General features: G+C 41.0%; 1 pseudogene; it reads left to right on the forward strand.

Moving 5' to 3' along the window:
• Window positions 1–299, forward strand: LOC122740352 (annotated as a pseudogene).
• Window positions 300–9,156: the final 8,857 nt, after the last annotated feature.

Consider the following 9,156-nt stretch of genomic DNA (forward strand, 5'->3'; position numbering starts at 1 on the left):
ATGACGAAGGGAACGTCTTCGTCTTTGTTTGGCAAGCCCAGGAATAAGACACACACTTTGTGCCGTTGCTGTGGCTCTAAGGCGTATCATCTTCAGAAGTCAACCTGCAGCAAATGCGGGTATCCTGCCAAACGCAAGAGAAAGTATAATTGGAGTGCAAAGGCTAAGCAATGCAACACTACAGGTACTGGTCGAATGAGGCACCTAAAAATTGTCTACTGCCGATTCAGGAATAGATTCCCGAAGGAACAACATCTAAACCCAAGAGAGCAGCTGTTGTGGCATCTAGTTCATCTTGAGGATTCGACTGTTTGTTAAAATAAATGCCCTGAGTCAAAAAAGTAAAAAAAAAGAACTACACAGGTTTTACCAGCAGGCTAGTTCATTCTTCTCTAAGAAAGAACCACATTTAAACTCAGGTTTTACCAGCCCTGGATTCAGGAGGACCTGAGACACTTACTAGCTGTGTGACCCTGGGCAAGTCACTTAACCCTCATTGCCCCACAAAATAAATAAGTAAGTAAGTAGATAGATAGATAGATAGATAGATAGATAGATAGATAGATAGATAGATAGATAGATAGATGGAAGGATAAATAAATAAATTCAGGTTTTCCTGATTCATGCATTTTCCAAGCACATTGCATTAATACCAAGTAGCAAATGAAATTTGCATTAAGTTTGGATTTACTGCAATTATCCTTATACAATACCAATTAACTGGAGTTGCATAGTCTAATTGCAATTTAGGTGACTTTGCTATTAATTTACCAAAACAATTAAATTTAGTTGAATCATTTCAAACTAGCTTCAGTTCTTCTTATTCTTTAGGAAATAAAGTCACATTCTAGTAGAAAAATACATTTTTAGTCCTCTAGGAAGGGGAGAGAGGCAAGTGCTTTCACTTAATCTTAATCCCAGCTGCAAACCTAAAAAAAAAGTCCACAAAGATGTTAGAAAAACCTTTAAACTATAATTTGGACATTAACAGTAAAGATATACATTTAGTTGCAAATTTTTGTCTCTATTTTAGAATGCCATAAATTTCTATGAACAAGGGAAAGGAAAAAAACATTTTTTTCCCTTCCTTTTTATCTATCTTTATCTCTTCAGTCTCCAACCTTACCAGGGTTGTGGAGACAGAGAACAAAAGAAGCTGTTTTCCTCCTTAACTTTCACTGAAAGTCTCATCAAAAGTGCGTGAGCAGGGGGCAGCTAGGTGGCACAGTGGATAAAGCAGTGGCCTTGGATTCAGGAGGACCTGAATTCAAATTCAGCCTCAGACACTTGACATTAGCTGTGTGACCCTGGGCAAGTCACTTAACCCTCATTGCCCTGCAAAAACAAAACAAAACAAAATAAAAAACTGAGTGAGCAGAAATCCCTGTTTAATATTACTGCCAGCTGGAAGACCTATTTTGAGATTTCATTAGTCTTCCCCAGTCTTCTAAATTCCCTTTCTGTCTGTCTTACAGCAGCTTTTATGGGTTATGAGGTGTTCCCCTTCAAAGTTCTGCAAGGTAAACAAGACCTTGTGCCTGGTAGAGAATTTCTGAATTGAAAGCCCATCAAAGCCCACTTCATTCCCTGCCAAATACAAGTTTCCCTCACTAATAACACAGGCTTGACTGATTTCATGAGCTCCACTTCTGTGAGGTTTCATTCCCACCAAGTGGAGCTCAGGTTTTATGATGTGCGAGGCAAATCCAACAATAGGAGTCCCATAAGCCTCTAATGTTCCTTTAAAATCACCCAAAAAGCCAAATCAATTCCTTTAAATTCCAAACTAACCCCTCCCAGATCACAGTGAATAATGGCCTTAGTCTACATAACAGGTCCCCCACTGCCCCACCAAGAAATGAGGTGAGGGAGTTAGGCAGACATTAACAAAAGTTCCAATAGCTACTTTAGGAGGGTAGATAAAATGCATTTCTCTTCCTCCACCCCCCCAGGCCTATTAGGAAGCCCTCTTTTGTTTCTTTGTTTTTTTAATCTCCCCTTTCCATCTTTTGTCTCTTCTCTATCTTTCTGATGTCAACTGTGTCTTGGAGAAAAATAGGGTAAGGGGTTTGGGTAGGGATAAAGGTTTGGGAAAGGGGTTAGGGGGAGGGGTTTGGGATCCTTAGGAATTCCTCTTTAAAGACTTACACCCTCTTGCACACAAAAGCAGTTAGAATAAGATAGTAATTTATTTAGGGCAGGGGAAGGGAAAGGGAGGGAAACCATGAAAGAAATCCTTGGGGAGAAAGGCATGGCACAGAGAGTGGCTCTGAGATACCAATCTCCCTGAGCAGGAGACAGGCAGGTACTTTTATAGAGGACTGATGGGGGTGACCATCTGACTATGGAAAGTTCCCTTAGTGAGGGGGGGCCATCCCCCACTGGTGGTGGCTGGAGGAGTAGGGTGAGGGGTGGCTGTGGATCTCTAAAGCCATCTCTCTCCTCAGGACACAAAGGAAGCAACCACACCTAATCTTATCTCCCCAGAGTTGCAGGAGACTAAAATGAAAGGTGGGGATCCCAGAGCTAGCTCAGTCCAATCTGGTTCCACTTATCTCTCTAGGTGTATCTGTTCTCTGGTTTAGTTTCTCAAGAAGATTCTTTGATGTGCCCCAGAAAACTTCTGGGGTGCTATGGGCTCATAATAACTGGGTGGAACCAACTTCTAACCTATGGATGGCCAGAGCCCAACAGAGCAGGTAGGACCCTGCCCCTAGTGGGGGGGGGGGGGACCCGAGGCAGTGTGCCAAGATCTCAGTACTTATACCAATGGCTACATAGTAAGCTGTAGCCCTGACAATGAGGGATAACAGCAACAATGAGACATGTTTGATTCATAGCAGGGCTTCATGACCAGAACATCGATACAGCAGGTACTTGTCTGAGCTCAGAGAACACCTCATGCTGATCAAAGCAATACAATAATTAGGTAATTTTGTCAAGATCAGGGCACAGCATATTTGCTGGGTCTTAGCTCTGAAAAACAGGGTGTCTCCTAATATCTTGTCACTTGCCCCCTTCCTAGAGTCCCACAAAAATCTTTACTTTCTTCTCCTTTTTAAAGTCCCTTCTTCAATGATTATGCCCTACAAAGTGGTTCTTAAGGGCCATGGTCTTTGTTTCTGAGGAGGAAAAAATCTGTATTGTATGGACACAGTAATGAGGGGCAGTTTCAGTTTCAAAGTCCCTCCATAAAGCACCAATAATCCATTTGCCCAGGCTCTAGTCTGGTATTTTTTGCCTGAGCAGCTGTCAATAATCAAAGGTCCTATATCTATCTGGCCAAATTTGTTTACCACAATTATCTAAGAACAAAGTCCCATCCAAACTGAACTCTACCACTCAGTTGTTTTGGTAACCCTTGGTTTAATGGGTAATTTTCCCTTATCCCAAGCTTGCTTAAGCAGAAGTCAGTAAGAAGTTTACTCTGTGCCAACCCAATGTTGATACTGATGGAGGAAACAATCAGACAATCAGTGTACCCATGCCTTGTACCAATTTCATGTTGGGCAAGGCCAGCTACTTACCTTTGCCCCTTTTTGTGTGTGCCACTCCTTTTCTACATGTACAAATGAGAAAGAATCCATTCTGGGTTCAGGATCTGTTTCTCTTTCTCCTTCCTGAGTTTGGGGAATTAAATTCTCGAATCACTTCACAACTATGACTAACCACAGAGAATCCAATCCTGTCCACAAGTGGAAAAAAGTCTGCAAGCTGTAGAGTTGGACAGTGGGCTCACCCAGTGATAGCTATGGAAGTGAAAGATCCCTTCATGGTCTCCATGATTGTTAAAAGAAATCTTGGTTTGGGCCTTGCCCTGTTTAATTAAGACAAGCTTGGGAAATAAGACAAAAGGAGTTTATTAGCACACCAAGGCATCAAGCTGTAGGAGCCTGGTTGGCCTCAAATTCAAGCTTCACTCTGCTTTTACAGACAAGAGTGAACAATTTCCATATGATAAGAATGATGTGTCCTCCTCAGAAGGCAGGATACATTATTCAAGTCCTGGGGGCTTCTCTCCCCCACCCACCCAGCTCCACCATTCCTTCCTTTTTCCAGCTGAGTTAACAGTTAAACAGTAGATCATGTTTCTCTCAGATAAGAACAAACTATATAATCCAAGCCTTAAAGATTTATTCCCACTCCCCAAAATTTCCCTTCCTTTTCCCTGCTGAGTCAACAGAGGTTTTCTAAAGTTAGAGAACAAAGGATAGTAAAATCGTAGGGTCTGGTTGTCCCACAGGGTGGGGACAACAGTGGTGCCACATCTTGGGAGGGAGGGGGTTTACATGTTTAGAAGTGTTGAGAAGAATGTGAACCCGGATGGAGGAGGGACCTTGCATTAGATCTAGGATAAAAAGGAGAACTTCTCTGGGACAAGTTGCACCACTCCTTTGGAGTGTCTACCTATTCTTGCAAGATTGAGAATAAATGGCCTTTCTTCTTTGCACCAGACTGGGAGTCATGCTTCAATTTACCCATTTCTAAAAATTGGGGGCTCGTCCGGGATAATTCAAATGACCAAGTAAGTAGGTGAAACTTTCACCAATGATAATGACAGGGTGGGTGCCCTACAAAATTTTTGGTAGCCTTGTAGGTCTTGGAGAAGGGGTTCCCCTCTGACTTGCAGTCACCAGCCCAAGACTGTTAAATGGGGTCTAATGCAAACAAAGGAACATGGGGGAAAGTTAGCTAACTGATTCAGCCACTGGAGTGAAAAAATCTATGCATAGATCAAGGTCTGAAACTTGTCATCACTGGGACACAAACTAAGGCCTTGTTGCTCCAGGGGTCCTACCTGGAGACAGAGATAGGCAAATCTCAGTCAGGAAGAGGGGTAGGATGTGGATTCAGGGGAAAACAAGAGAAAAATAAAAAGATCTCACAGCTGTTGTCTTAATCTGGGTGTACGTGTGTGTGTATGTGTAAATTGTGCATTTGTCAAAGTGTTCTATTTTTATTAACAATAAATGTTCTTGATAAGGCTGATTCTAACCCTAAAAAGACCTAAAGGCTTTTGCTCTGGGAGTTGGGGGAGGTAGCAGGATTGTGAATTACTCAGAATTTGAATTGAGTGACTGGAATGTGGATTTGATGCTATCCATTCATAGCCTTAGGTAATCATTGAGCTGCTGACCACAAGAAAAGGGGTGAGTACATGATTCTTTAATTTCAAGTTTGTTCAAGAAGTTCCTAGGGGACACCTAAATTTTGTAATAGGCAGATTAATGGTAAAATAACTTTTAAATTGGTGTGTGTGTTAAAATTGAAAATAACTGTAAATCAAATGAGGCTACTACCCATAAGCCCCCCCCTCCCCCTTTCCACATGGCAGTTTCTGCTGTGGGGGAGGAGAGAGCCAACTGATAAGCATCTAGTGCCTAAGCTTTTGATCTGTCTTAAAATCTTTTGTAGTAAAATAGTTTAAAATTAGGAATTTTTTGTAAAGTGTAAAAGTTTCAAGGAAAAATATATTTTTTAGTCTCTAATCATTGAACCACACTGCCTAAGAACAGTTATGGGCTTTGAAATACAGAATAACCATCAAACTATTTCTCAGGGCTAGGAATGTCTCAGGGAAAAAGTGATAGCTATATCTAATTCAGCTGTTGCATTGCAAGTAGTTAGGAAATACATTTTTGATGTGCATAAAGGTTGTTTAAAAATTATTAGAATTTGGGGCAGCTAGGTGGTGCAGTGGATAGAGCACTGGCCCTGGAGTCAGGAGTACCTGAGTTCAAATCCGGCCTCAGACACTTAACACTTACTAGCTGTGTGACCCTGGGCAAGTCACTTAACTCCAATTGCCTCACTAAAAAGAAAAAATATTAGAATTTTCCCAAATTGAGAAATGGTCAAAGGATATGAACAGGCAGTTTTCTGATGAAGAAGTCAAAGCTATCTATTGCCATATGAAAAAATGCTCTAAATCTCTAATGATTAGAGAGATGCAAATTAAAACAACTCTGAGGTACCACCTGACACCTATCAGATTGGCTAATATGACAAAAAAAGGGAAAATAATAAATGTTGGAGAAGCTGTGGAAAAATTGAAACACTAATGCATTGTTGGTGGAATTTGCCTATAATATTCCTAGGAGTTTTCCTTTGGGGATCTCTTTCTGGAGGTGATCGGTGGATTCTTTCAATTTCTATTTTAGCTTCTTCTTCTAGAATTTCAGGGCAATTTTCCCTGACAATATCTTGGAAGATGATGTCTAAGCTTTTTCCTTGATCATGGTTTTCAGGTAGACCAATAATTTTCAAATTATCTCTCCTGGATCTATTTTCCAGGTCAGCAGTTTTTCCCAGAAAATATTTCACATTGCCCTCTATTTTTTTATTCATTTGGATTTGCTTTATTGTGTCTTGGTTTCTCATAAAGTCACTGGCTTCCATTTGTTCAATCCTAATTCATAGGCAATTACTTTCATCAGAGAGCTTTTCCATTTGGCTTTTCAAGCTGTTGACTTTTCTCTCATGTCTTTCCTACATCACCCTCATTTCTCTCTCCATTTTTTCCTCTACCTCTCTAACTTTATCTTCAAATTCCTTTTAGAGTGTTTCTATGGCCTGAGACCAATTCATATTTTTCTTGGAAGCTTTAGATATAGGGGCCCTGATGTTGACATCTTCCTCTGAGGGTGCACCTCAGTCTTCCTTGTTACTGAAGAAACTTTCTATGGTCCTCACCTTTCTCTGTCTGCTCATCTTGCCTTTCTTTTACTTGACTTTTAGCTCCTTAAAGTGGGGCACTGTTTCCAGGTTGTAGTATCCCAAGCTTCAGAAGGTCCCATGTGGTATGAATTAAGGAGGATCAGGTTCTTCACTCACCTGACCTGTTCCCTGGTCCTAGATGACCCCAGACCAACTTGCTAATCAACCAGCTTTGTGTGTTGTGGCTGTTAGCTCCTATGAGCCTGTGCCCCTCCCCCACCTGGGCCACTGCAACTCAAGCCTGCCTCCTGGTTCCCAGCAGGGGTGAAAAATCCAAGTTCTGCCTCAACACCAGCATAGACCCCTGTAGTCTCCCCCCTGCCCAGGGCTCAGCCCTCTCACCAGACTGTGAGCTTAGTTCCAGATGACACTGGTGCTTCAGCTGATTCAAAGGCTCTGGGGGTCTCTTTTTTCTGGTGAGGCCTTCCTGGGACTGAATCTGTGTCAAGGTGACTGTGGGGTTGGGCTCAACTCCTGTATCAGCACAGAAGCTCCCTCCTTCTGACCTTCCAAGCCATTCTTGGTTAGAAGATTATTTCAGCACATTCTTCTGTGAGTTTTGCTGCTCCAGGCATTTTCCTATGGCATTATTTGGATGTTTTTTGGAGCGATTGTGTCATGAGTTCAAGAGCTCACTGTCTTTCCTCTGCCATCAGGTATTAAACTTGATATCAGGGCAGCTAGGTGGCACAGTGGATAAAGTACTGCCCCTGGATTCAGGGGGATCTGAGTTCAAATCCGACCTCAGACACTTGATATTAGTAGTTGTGTGGCCCTGGGCAAGTCACTTATCCCCCATTGCCCTGCCAAAAAAAACAAAAACAAAAACTATATCAAACCTTATAAAAATATGGCCCTAGAGGAAGGGGGCATATCAGATCATGAAGGAAGATCTGAAGTCCACTTTCACATGGGGGCTAGGACCATTAAAGTTTAAACTGGCCTATAAACTAAAGGACTGACATACTTTGAGAAGTAAGGGATATGAAATCTGGAGCTCTACTATAAAGCAGCAGTCATCAAAACTATCTGGTACTGGCTAAGAAATAGAGTGGAGGACCAACGGAATAGGCTAGGCACAGGAGACATAGTAGTAAATGACATTAGCAATATACTGTTTGATAAACCCAAAGACCCCAGCTTCTGGGATAGGAATTCAGTATTTGACAAAAATTGCTGGGAAAACTGGAAGATAATATGACAGAAATTAGGCATAGACCAACATTTGACACTTTATACTAAAATAAGGTCAAAATGGGTACATGATTTAGACATAAGAGGTGACACCATAGGTAAATTAGGAGAGAAAGTGTTAAGGGCTAAAATTCTAGCTAAACTGTCTAAAATATCTAATGAGTGGTCGCCAATAAATTATAAGCTTTAGCAAGAGTTAGACTTTTAAGCATTTATTAAGGAGAATAAGAATTTGGTAAAGAGAGAGAAAAAGGCCTAAATTCCTAGCTATTAAAGGGAGAGCACATTTCTAGCTCCGCTCTCCACCAGAGTCCAAAGGAAAGAGCGCGAGACTGAGCGCCAGTCTCTTCCTTCCTCCTCCCACTAGCCCGCGTCACTTCCTGACTCCTGGTCTTGCCCTCAAAGACCTTCCCTTCATGGGCAGAACTCTTCTACAGTAAGTATCCAGCAGGTGGCGTCATTCCAATCGTTACAGTCCCCCCTGTTGTTCCTCAAGAAACAAAATGTTTCCTTGACGGAACAGTAAAAACAATATAATAACTATTGCTAACTAATAATATGTGAACAACAATATAGAAAAGGAAGAGAGGAAAGTTTTGTCCAGAGGGGCGATTTTTTTTTTTTTGTCCTCATGAACCGACGCTTTGACATTAGTCTTGCAAAGAGAGGGCCTCTGCAGAGAATACATGTTACAGATGGTGTATATTATAACAGAAAGAGAAAAAAAACAACAAAAACAACAAATCAAAACTGTTCATTTAAAGTCTCTGAAAGTCTTTTCTCAGATGTCCTCTAGGTGTAGTCGTGGAATGGAAGTCTTTTCAGGGGTTGATGTGTGGATGCTGGTAATCAGCCAGGAAAATTTCCTACAAAATTGAGCTTAACACAACTTTAAAATAGCTTTGTCAATAATCAAATCAAACAATGAAAGTTCTCAAAAACATGTCTAAGGGAATTCAGAATCTTAGTTGTTACACATGAAACATATAATAAAACAAAAATTGAACCATTCTTTAAAATTATAATATTACTATAGTCCCCCCCTTATGGAGGGTAATTGAGAAGACAATTGCTACGATATTAATTATTAAAAATAATTTTTTATCTTTGTTTCATCACTTTTTGCATCATCTGCCTAATTATCCTCATGCCATTATGAGAAATTAAAAAATCTAATATAATTGGTAACAGGTGTCAAGGCCAAATTCAACACTGTATTTATCACGACACCTGAGATAATTATGG

The sequence above is a fragment of the Dromiciops gliroides genome, chromosome 2, assembly GCF_019393635.1.
Source record: "Dromiciops gliroides isolate mDroGli1 chromosome 2, mDroGli1.pri, whole genome shotgun sequence".
Classification (NCBI taxonomy): domain Eukaryota; kingdom Metazoa; phylum Chordata; class Mammalia; order Microbiotheria; family Microbiotheriidae; genus Dromiciops; species Dromiciops gliroides.